The following is an 11,405-nucleotide window of genomic DNA, read 5'->3' as shown; positions in this document are numbered from 1 at the left end:
TATATATATATATATATATATATATATATATATATATATATATATATATATATATATATATATATATATATATATATTTAATGCACAGCATAGCTTGGCATAAGGGTAGCTGGGTGACACAGGGATCTAAAGGCATCAGGAACAGAAGGAATGAGGCTCATACAACATTTTAGTTTCTGGGACAGGAAATCAGATCAATATTTAGAGGAATCAAGCCCTTCCAGTGCCCTTTAATTACATGTGTAGACAGCTTTCTTCTCGCCAGTCCAACATTGGTGAAGTCTAGATGATATTAAAACACACAGTGGATAGATGGTATTGGTTTTGCCTCATGACTAGTGATAGAGTATGTATGTGAGCCCAATAGCTGTTATTGATTCTAAAACATGATCTCACAGTTCTTCCTTTTTTTATATAGGAATAGATAAACACAGAAATTAATGACAGAATTAGAAAAATATGGAATGGATTTTTTAGCTTACAACTGGATCTGATGCTGAAAATGTCTTGTATGCAAGGAGGAAGGCATCCACTGGTAAGAATGACTTCAAGCATCATGTTTACAAGACTGATTTTATGTGTAAAAAGGATTCAATTGTTACCTAAAAGTCTGGTGTTAGATCAGTTTTCCTTCTTAACCCCATGGTGACTGTCCAATGGAGTTTTGAAGCAAGTGTGATACGCTAATGCAGAATGCATTAAGCTTTTATGGCAGGACCTAGGGACCAACCAATAGCCCCAAGAGATTAATATGGAACAAACTGGAGTAAGGAAGATGAATTTTTTAAATGAATAATTGAGGCCATCATTAAGAATCAGAACCATGCAAGCTATAGTGCTTAGGGGAGTAAACAGAGTTCTGACTTTAATGTACTGCAATATTACGTTCCAGGAGGATGTAGCCAATTGCCACTTTAGGTGAATGCTAACCATCTAACTTCACAATAAAGAAAACATCACATTTTCTTTATTTATAGATGATATCATGTCTCCAAGTTTGGAGATGGAAAAAAAAGAGCTAATCATAAGTCTAGATAGAACTAGATGCAAACTTAGAGATAATATCACTCAATTCTCTCCTTTTTTTGGATGAGAAAATCAAGACTCAAAGAAGTTAAGAGACTTGTGTAAGGCCACACAAGTAGTAAGGAGACAGAACTGGGATTGAAAGTCAACTCTTAAGGTGAGCATTCTTTCCACTGTATCACCTAGCCTCCCTGAGGTTCTAATATTATTTATTTGACCTTCTACAAATGATGATGTTGACCTAAATATTCTGTGTGGTAAATTATAGCCCTCAGATTCTATGATCCTGAGGTAAGGAACCTCTTTACAAGATTGGCCTTTTTCCACCAAGTCTTATGACAGTCAATAGTGTGGAGATGATCCTGATTTCTCAAAGTACCTGCTATAGGAGATTTTGCCAAACCGAAAATGTCCAGTTTCAGAAACAAACTGTGTCTGCTCTCTAAGGCCCTAACCTTTTAATGATGGAGAAAGCTTCTTGTCAGGACACGTTAACTGCATGTTAAATTCTTTGGTTGTGGTCATCCATGAAAGGAGCAATTAGATGACACAGTGGATGAAGTCCTGAGTTCAGTTGAGCCTCAGACACTTACTAGATATGTGACTCTGTACAAGTCATCTAACCCTGTTTGCCTCAGTTTCCTCAATTGAAAAATTGAGCTAGAGAAGGAAATGGCAGCCCACTCCAGTATCTTTGCCAACAAAACCCTGAAATGCAGTCACAAAGAGATGGATATAGCTGGAAATGACTAAACAACAAATCCATGGAAAGGATAAAAAGATAAAATAATCTTTGCTACGTTAAAATAGCAATCCATTTCATCCTTATCTATAGTTTTGTAAAGTTAAGTTTCAACTTCTTGAAAGTCATCTGGTTTGTGGAAAATCACAAGACTGTCATCCAATTTGGGAAATCACAAAATTACTCCCCCTTTACCTCAGCATCTCCTAAGTGCCCCCACTAATAAGAAACCAGGTGTCTCAATCCCTACAATCCTGTTTTCCCATTCCCTTTAATTATATAAAAATGAGAAACCAATATTCAGAGTCTTGTACCCATTTTGTTTCTGCACTAGCATGCATTAGTAAGTAATTCCTGTCTGGATGTAACTTTATTCCACTGACCTGTGCAGAATCCTTCTGCTTTCACAATGACATTGGTAGAACAGCAGAGAAGAGGAGCATAAGTTGCTAAGGACCATACCATTATAGGCCAGCTATAAAAATAATTTTAACTGTTGGTACTATTAATGGGATATCTCTGTCCAGCAACCATATAGTTCATCCTCAAGGGAGGAAATTAATCCACGTACCTATTGTGATAATGAGCCCATACATTATATAGACCTGCCCATCTGCAGATTTAATCACCAAAGGTGAAAACATCTCCACTTAACTCACAAGTTGGGAGGTCTGTGACCCACATATGCTAGAGTGAGTGACAAATCAAAATTTACTGACTGCCTCCTGGGCAGTCCTAAGAAAAGCATCTATTGTGATTGGACACATAAACTAAGAGGAAGGCACAGGAAGTGATGCAAAAGAAACCCCTTTAAAAGAGAGTTCAGTGAGCTCAGGGGCCTCTTCTTGTTCCTGGCTTGGACTTGGAGGAGCTCTGGAGCTGGGACCCTGAGACTTTGGTGAGACTGTTCTTAAATCTTTCCTTTGGAATTCCATGTGGTGAGTGTAAAGATTGAATCTTCCTGAACTTCTTTTAAGGAACTTTCCCTTTCAAAAGAGACTCTGTTACTGAAGCTTTTGCTTCATTCGCCTCTGGGGCCCTCTGGGCCTCTGGCTCTCTTGACTTTTTGGCCTTGGGCTCAAGACCCAACCTCCCTTGGCTGAGGGTTAATTAGATCTGCCTGGGTTAAACTAGGGGATCAGAGCAAATTACCTAGTGTTTTAGATTACTTATCCTATCTTATCCTCTCTCCCATTTCCTTTTTTCCTCTTCCTCTCCTCATTTGTAAATAAACTTCCATAACAGTCATTTTGACTTGAAGTTATTATTTAATTGGGGATTGATAATTATTCAATTCCCTGGCGACCAAACCTTTTGATATTCACTCAATCAAAACCCTTTTTTACCCTTTACACTATGAGCATTCTACCTAAAAATGAAACCTTTAAAAAAAAAAGGAAGTAACAACTAAATGAAAGGATGACTCGCAAGTTCTCCTTGAAAAGCAAATATCAGAGTTGGTGGACATGGATTCATTGCATGTCCAAGCACAAGAGGATAGTGATTCTATTAGGACACTTGGCCATCTTACTCTACAGTGTTTATGATGGGAATAGGAAAGAAGATGAAGACAAAGCTAATTACACTTTATGAGATCAATAGCTGCATATGAGGACAAACATGCAGAGAATTACTATGAAGAACTTAACATCATGCTCTGTTTCCTCAAATGGAATAGCAAAAACAGTAGATGAGAAACATCTTCCTACCACCCAAACCCGGAGTGTACTCTCCCACAAATATACACAGAATCTATGATACAAACATAATACAATGTTAGTGAGGCACAAGTATTGGGATGACCTATGGCCAAAGCAACTCAACATGAGAAATAGAGGGCCTCGATGTCCTCTCTTTTTCCAGAGGATCCTTGTGAAGTTTGCTGCAGGTTGTGGCATCCCTGATGGATGCATCATGCATAACATTGCAGTTGGATAGGTTAATCTGTTGCTAGGTTGGGTCAATTAGACTGCTTGTCCACAGAGTTGGCTCTTTACTGGGTTTCATTGCTGCTAGGTTCAACTGGACAGGTCATTTGGCCAGTAGGATGCTAGCAGACTAGGTCTAGGTTACTTTCTTGGTGGGTAGCTGCTCAGTGGGGTGGAAACATCACAGCTAGTAGGCTCATCATAAGACCTGGAATTTCTTTGTTGTCTTGGGTCTGAAGTGAATCACTCCCAAGAAAAAATTTTCAACCTTTCTTCCATTCAGAAATGGCTTCTCTCAAGAATGCTAGCCACATCTAGAGAAAGAATGATTAGAGAAGAAATGCAGAAGAAAACATATGATTTATCTCTTGCTTATATGGACATATGATTTGGGATTTTGAATTTAAAAGATTATTCTATTACAAAAATGACTAATATGGAAATAGGACTTGAATGATAATACATGTATAACCCAGTAGAATTGCTTGTCAACTCTGGGAGGGGGGAAGAAGAATGGAGGGAGACAACATGAATCATGTAACCATGGAAAAATATTTTTAAAAAATAAAATAAAAATTATATTAAAAAAGAAATGGCTTCTTTCTAAGTGAGGTTCTTCATCTTTAATTAGGAAGATCAGCCAATTACAATTCTCAGAGTTGGGGTCTTCCAGAATGGCTGGGGACAAAAGTATTGGAGATATCTGTGCCTTGGGACAAGTTCACTGAATCACTGGCCTTTTCACTAGCAGTTGAGCAATATTCAAAACTCAGATCTTTCCCAAGGGGTGGAATGCTTCCTTCCTATCTGTAGTTTTTCCAGAGCCCAAAGGAGGGACCCCCTTACCCAATCATTGAAAATTTTTATTTAGTTACAATCTTTCTCTTAATATTAAGTGAGACACAAAACACATAGACATATTTGCTAACAGGTTCTCCATCTCTTGGGTAGCCAAGTGGCACAGTGTATACAGCGCTGGGACTGGAGTCTGAAAGACTTCTCTTCCTTTAGTTCAAAACTTGCCTTAGATCCTTATTAGTTGTGTGACCCTGGGCAAATCAGTTTAACCTTGTTTGCCTCAGTCCCTCATCTATAAAATGAGATGGACACAGAAATGGCCAACCACTCCAGTCTCTTACCAAGAAAGCTCCAAATGTGGTCACAAAGAGTTGGACACAACTGAAGAACAACTGAACAACAAATTGCCACTTCTATGGATGATGTCCTTGGCAAAGTCCACATGAAAGAGTGATCTCCTATAAATGACTGGCTCCTCCACCAGAAAGACAACAGAGTGTTGATTGAATCAAGCCCCAGAACATTTTAAGGCTTTTTACAATGAGAAATATGATTACTGAAAAGAAACTGGCCTACTTGTCTATAGTGGTGAAGAATGCATATTGCCCAGATTCTGATACAGTTATGGACAATGCTTTTAACTAGTCTATTGTACATATGATTTAGAGGAGAAGTGTGAATAAACAATAAGTTGAGCCCAGTATTGAACTGGAGAAAGAGAGCAGATAGAAATACATTTGGGAAAATACAGAACATTTTGATTCATCCCAAGATACTCCCCCATACTTTTAATATTAAACATTTTTTCACTGGCACTACACTATTGGGAATCATGGATGATCATGATCTCAGACAAAATCAAAATTGCATAAATCATTATGATTTCTGAGAACTGAAAAATTTTAATTTCCCAAAGAGCAATGGAAAAACACACAGTTGGTATAAGTAGGCTTGTTTGTGAAAAGATCTGTAAGACAGTATTCATGATTCACTAAGAAAAGGAGGTAGAAAGATCATGTGGAAGCAAAAATTAACAACAAATAGACAATCTGATTTCTGCACTGGTACCTGGTCCATTGACAAAGTCATTGATAAGGACCCAGAAGTTCTCCAATTCATTAGTTAAAGGTTTTGTGGAAGATTTATGAAGACATAGATGAGAACTTCAGATGATGATGAGGCAGGGATGGATTGTGGTTTGTACCAGTAGAATTGGTACATGGATCTGTTGAAGAATAGACTCATTTTAAGGGGCAGCTAGGTAGCACTGTGGATAGAGCACATCTGTTAGGGACCTGAGTTCAAAATGGGGCATCAGATACTTTCTAGCTATGTGATCCTAGGCAAGTCATTTACCCCCATTACCTAGCCCTGGTTGCTCTTCTACCTTAGCATTCATACCAAGACAAGAGGTAAGGGCTTTAAAAAAATAGAATAGACTAATCCTAGACAAAATTGGGAAATGTGTAAAACTCATTCTATAGACCTCTTCTATCTATGGTCCCTGTGTATGGTAATTGGTTACCCTAATTTCAATATTATTCCCTTTCTAGTGATTAGAATCTACAGAGCTACTAAAATAATTTTCCAAAGATGAAAATCTCACTACCTTGCCACTGAAGCTTCAAAAGTTCCTTATTACCTAGAGGAAAAAAGGGCTTTTTGTTGTTGTTGTTTGTTTTTTTTTGCTTGACATTCAAGGCCATCTATTAAATGGCTCCAGTATACCTTTCTATTTTTTTTTGAGGGGTATTATTTCATGTATTTTAACCCCAGCCAAACTGGACTACTAATTCAACATACCATCTCTGACTATTGTGAAACCTCACTAGCTTCTTCTACCCTTGCCATTTTCAAAATATTCTCCCTTTTCAACTTTGCCTCTCTTCTTCAGTTTTTTTCTTTCAAGGTTAAATTCAGATGCCACCTCTTCAAGGAAGACTTCCTTGGACCTTCGGGTTGTTAATGTCATCTCTTCTTCAAATGACATTTATACTTAATTCTATAGCTATACCCTCCCCTATTCCACCATGTAGAACATGGGCTCCATGGAGGTAGAAAATGTTTCTGACAATTCTTACCATCTAAAGAATGAAATGGGTTGTCCCTGGAGGCAGTGAGTTCCCCATTTCTGTAGGTTTTCAAGGAGTTCTTGGATGACATAATGAGGGTGTTATAGAAAGAATTTAGGTCTAGGTTGGACTAGATGACCTTTGAGATCTTTTTCCATTTTGAGATCCTCTGAATTTATGTACAGTTTTCTATGCTAGGTTCACGGGATATAAAGTTAAAGGACTATTAGAAATTGGTTGAAATCAATCAGTCATTTGATTGAAAAGTTGATTTCTTGTTATTTTAGATAAAAAATTGTGCACCCTCCTGTTTAAAATGCACAATCAATTAATTGTTAGTCTGTGTTGGTAGAGTTCATATTTTTTAAAAATTGGTGTCTATTTTTTTTTGGTATATCAACAGCCATTGTGAATATTTGGATAGACTCAGAAAGTTGGAAAAGATGAGAAAACAACTGATGAAATAAAAATCCATGATGCTAGTCTGAGTATCAAATCCCAAATATATAAGAAATGTAAATATAGCCATTTCCAATTTGAGTTTTCTTCTAATAATCCTTATATACCATATTACCACATTTTTAAGACTAGTTCTAGAGTTCTGGAAAATGTATAAGACTCCTGACAGATGAAACCCAGTGAAGTTAAAAATAGAATTCTCTTTTTTTAAAAAGCAAAAATGGCATGAACTACAACATTTAAAAAAAAAACATAGCAAAAGATAGGAGAAAATGAGAATTATTTTGAAACATTTTTCAAAGTGATCTATCATATATGATATTCTCCCTAGTTATAAACTCTTACTGATTGCAAATAATCACAGCCTTCTCATGAAATAAGTTAATTGGAAAATTGTTGGGGGTAGGCAGAACGTTCAGTGGATAGAGTGCCAAGACTGAAGTTAGGAATACCTAAATACAAATCCTGCTTAGTACAAATCAGATACTGATTAGCTGTATGACTCTGGGCAAGTCATTTAACCTCTGTCTGCCTCAATTTCCTCAACTGTAATATGGAGATAATAATAGTCCCTACCTCCTAGGAGTAAGAATGAAATGAAATAACTGTAAAGTATTTAGCAAAATGCCTGGCACATAGTAGGCACTATATAAATGTTAGTTATCATCATCATTATTATTCAGAATGTTATAATTTAAAAAATTTTAATAACAAATTTCCACATAAGTTTTCCAAAGTCATATGATCCATATTGTCTTCCTCCTTTTTCCCCTCCCTCCTCCTGGAGCTGACAAGCAATTTAGCCTGGGTTATACATGTATTATCATGCAAAACACATTTCCATATTATTCATTTTTATAAGTGAATAATCTTATAGAACCAAAACATATGCCCAAATAAACAAATGATAAATCACATATTTTCACCTGCATTTCTACTCCAATAGTTCTTTCTCTAGAGGTGGATAGCATTCTTTTTCATAAGTCCTTGGATTGTCCTGGATCCAATATTGTATTGCTGCTAGTAGCAAAGACTATCACATTTGATCATCCCACAATATTTTAGTTACTGGGTATAATGTTCTCCTGGTTCTGCTCATTTCACTGCAAATCAGTTCATGAAAGTCTTTCCAACATTTTCTGACATTATCCTGTTCATCATTCCTTACATCCCAATTGTATTCCAACACCACCATATGCCACAATTTATTCATCTGTTCCCCAGTTGAAGGACATCTCTTTAGTTTATAATTTTTTGTCACCACAAAAAGAACAGCTATAAATATTTTTCTACAAATAGATCTTTTCCCATTTAAAAAAAAATCTCTTTGGGATACAGACTTAGTAGTGGTATTGCCGGATCAAAGGGTATTCATTCTCTTTTAGTCCTTTGGACACAATTATTCAGCATTAAAAAAAAAATAAACCATAAAGATATTTCTTCAAGGAGCACTGCTGGAGTGCTGCTTACAGTTCCATAACTGCCAATAGTCAAAGAATCATTGATCCATTTGGATACCCTAATTTACAGATGAAGCCCAGAGAAGTTAGGTTATGTGATTTAGGTCACACAGCTGAAGCTAGGAGAATCTAGGTCTCCTGCCTCCCAAGCCAGCACTCTTTCCACTCCACTATTCTGTTTGGGGAGCATCATTATCTTCTCTCCAGTAGTTCAAAGTATTAGCTAACTAATGTGATAAACTAGCCCATCCTGGTGTGTTTGAGGAAAAAGACAGCTCAACTATGATCTCTAGAGTAGCATCCCATTTTTGAAGCCCAGTGCTGCATGTGACTGTAACCTGGGAAATTTCAAGGAGGTTTGGGAGGGAAGGGCATGGCCAGTGTAGGGGACACGAGATGGGAGAAACAGACTTTCTATTGCCAAACATTTTCTATGTGTAGACCTTTTACCTTTTGGGGTTTCTATCTGTGAAATAGGCACAAAGAGGCTGCCTTCCCTGACCAAGCTATTATAAGGATTGAAAAATAATTGCAAAAATGTAACATTAAAAGTTGAAAGTAACAAGAAAAATTTTGTGGAAAAAAAATAAAGGAAGGGGTGGTTGGACAAGACGGCTTCTAAGGTGCCTCCCAGGTCAAACATGATGGCTCCAGGAAGGGAAACAACATGGAAAAGTGCAATGAAACTGGGAACATTAGTGCTAGAACTTAGTGTTATTCTTCAAAAACATATTTTGTTGAAAATTAACAGACCTACTAGGTTTGGGGCAGGAAGGTATTCCAGCTGTCATCTCTTTGTCACAGGTAAGGAAGACCTCCAGAAGTTAGCCAGATGAAATCAGAGAAAGTCAGGGCTAGCTTTCTGAGTCCATTTGAGATGCTATAATTTCTGAAAACTAATACTCCTTGGACAGGGCATGCTGGGAAATCTCATTATCCCAGAGGTAAAGAGTAAAATTAGAGGTTAGTTTCTTTGCAAACTTGGGGAAAGAAAAATAAAATGATAGTTGAAAAAAATGTTGCCCCAGTTTCTCTCAGTAACCTCTAATTATATATATATATTTGGCTCTGGGAAGCTTCCATTAGGGTGAGCCCATTAAATAAATATGTCTCTCTCTTTTTTAAAAAGAAGTTTTGTCTCCCAAGGCTTGTTTATTTAATATTTTCCTAACTGTTTCTATAGCAAAATGCATGCTGGGAAAGCAGTCCCTTGAAAAGATTCAATTTATTCCCTTCTTTAGTATAGTGATAGTAAAACCTTCCAAGGAATGCATAAATGCTATTTTAAAGCAACACAATAGATTAGAAGGGTTGCTACTCAGAGGCTCCATTAAATAAAAGTAATGAGCAAACACATAAACAAAAACCATGAATACATTGGCATTGAAACAACTTGGCCACAGATAAATGCCTTCTTAAATTTTTATACATATTTCATACGCTCGTTTTTTCTGATTTTAATTTGCAGTGACCAATAAATATGAATTCTTATGCTATGAGCAAAGAAACTGAAGAGGATGGGATGTTGTCTTGTGTCCAGCACAGTCAGAAAGCCTTTTGCTTGCTTTGGGAGACAGATATCTATCAAACAGTAAGAACAGGTCCTATCTGATGGAAGCTCAAGGAAAGATTCCAGGAGATAAAAAAAAAAAAAGACAGGATGCACCTAACTTGAAATTCTAGCTTTCTAAATGGCTTAATTTTATTTTCCATTAAAACCTGAAGGCATAGCTTTATTCAAAGGACATGGAGAAAGATCTGTCTGAACTTTAAAGCCTATCTTTTATTTGCTTTGGGTTTTCATGGAATAGAAAATCAAATTCAAATAGAAACAGATCCCTGCAGGCTGCATATTGACTTAGAAAACCACAAATTAACATTATCTGTGTTTTATTGCATTTTTATTTATTTTGTTAAACACTCTCCAATTCCATATTAATCTGGTTCTGGCCATGCTCTGGGGTTTTGTGAAGGCTGAAAGCAGGGAGTTTGACACTTCTGGCAAAGGACATAGAAAGGTGTAAACTTTAAGAAAGAAAAGCAGTTCTGTGGATAGACCCATGGAGAGAGAGCAGAAGACATGAGCTTTTCAATTTGGGGCTTGGCAACTCAGGGACCTTCAGTAACTTCTAGGGGTTTTGTTTCTTTATCCTCTAAGGGTCATAGATTAAATGTCCCACTGTGAGATCAGATATTACAATTTCTGTGAAGCGCTTTAAACTTTCTAGGTTAAAGTTTTGCTGTGGAATATGAAAGACACCATTTTTCTGTCAAGGACCACTATTTGAAACAAGATTGTTTTATGTTTTCAAAACATGTGCCTGTCCACTTTTTGAGGCTCCTTTGGACTCAGAAATTCAGCACTGACTTTAATTCAAAGGTTTACCTTCTCATTCTCTGTCTCATGTGCCGTGGAGCCTTAGACATGGGTCTTATTGATGGGTTTTGTTTCTATTAGCAGCAGTCCCAAGAGCTCTGTGTAATATGGGGAAGGATCTTTTAGACTCAGAATTTTGGAACCAGAAAGGAACTTCATGATTATCCACCCCAGTTTTCTCATTTTGCAGATTGGGCAACTGAAGTCCAGAAGAAGTTAAATGGCTTAACAAAGTCGGAGAGCTAGTTTAAGGCAGACAAGGAACTATTAATTCAGGTCATTTGAGACCTAGACCGGTGGTTTTTCCATTACACACTATATTGCTATTTACATATTATCATCTTGTGACATCCTGCCCACTCAGCTCTGGCCAGTTCGTTTGTTAGGTATGGGATTACCTGATTCACCAGAATCAGGCAGGTCTTTGAATTGCTTCATGGCAAGTTAAAACAGTGAATGTAATAGGTACTAGCTGAGGACCTTGGATGAATGAATAAATGATGCTCTGATTATGTGCTGGGCAATGTGTTAGATCCTGGGGCT

The sequence above is a fragment of the Gracilinanus agilis genome, chromosome 6, assembly GCF_016433145.1.
Source record: "Gracilinanus agilis isolate LMUSP501 chromosome 6, AgileGrace, whole genome shotgun sequence".
NCBI lineage: Eukaryota > Metazoa > Chordata > Mammalia > Didelphimorphia > Didelphidae > Gracilinanus > Gracilinanus agilis.
This window is presented reverse-complemented; position numbering follows the sequence as displayed.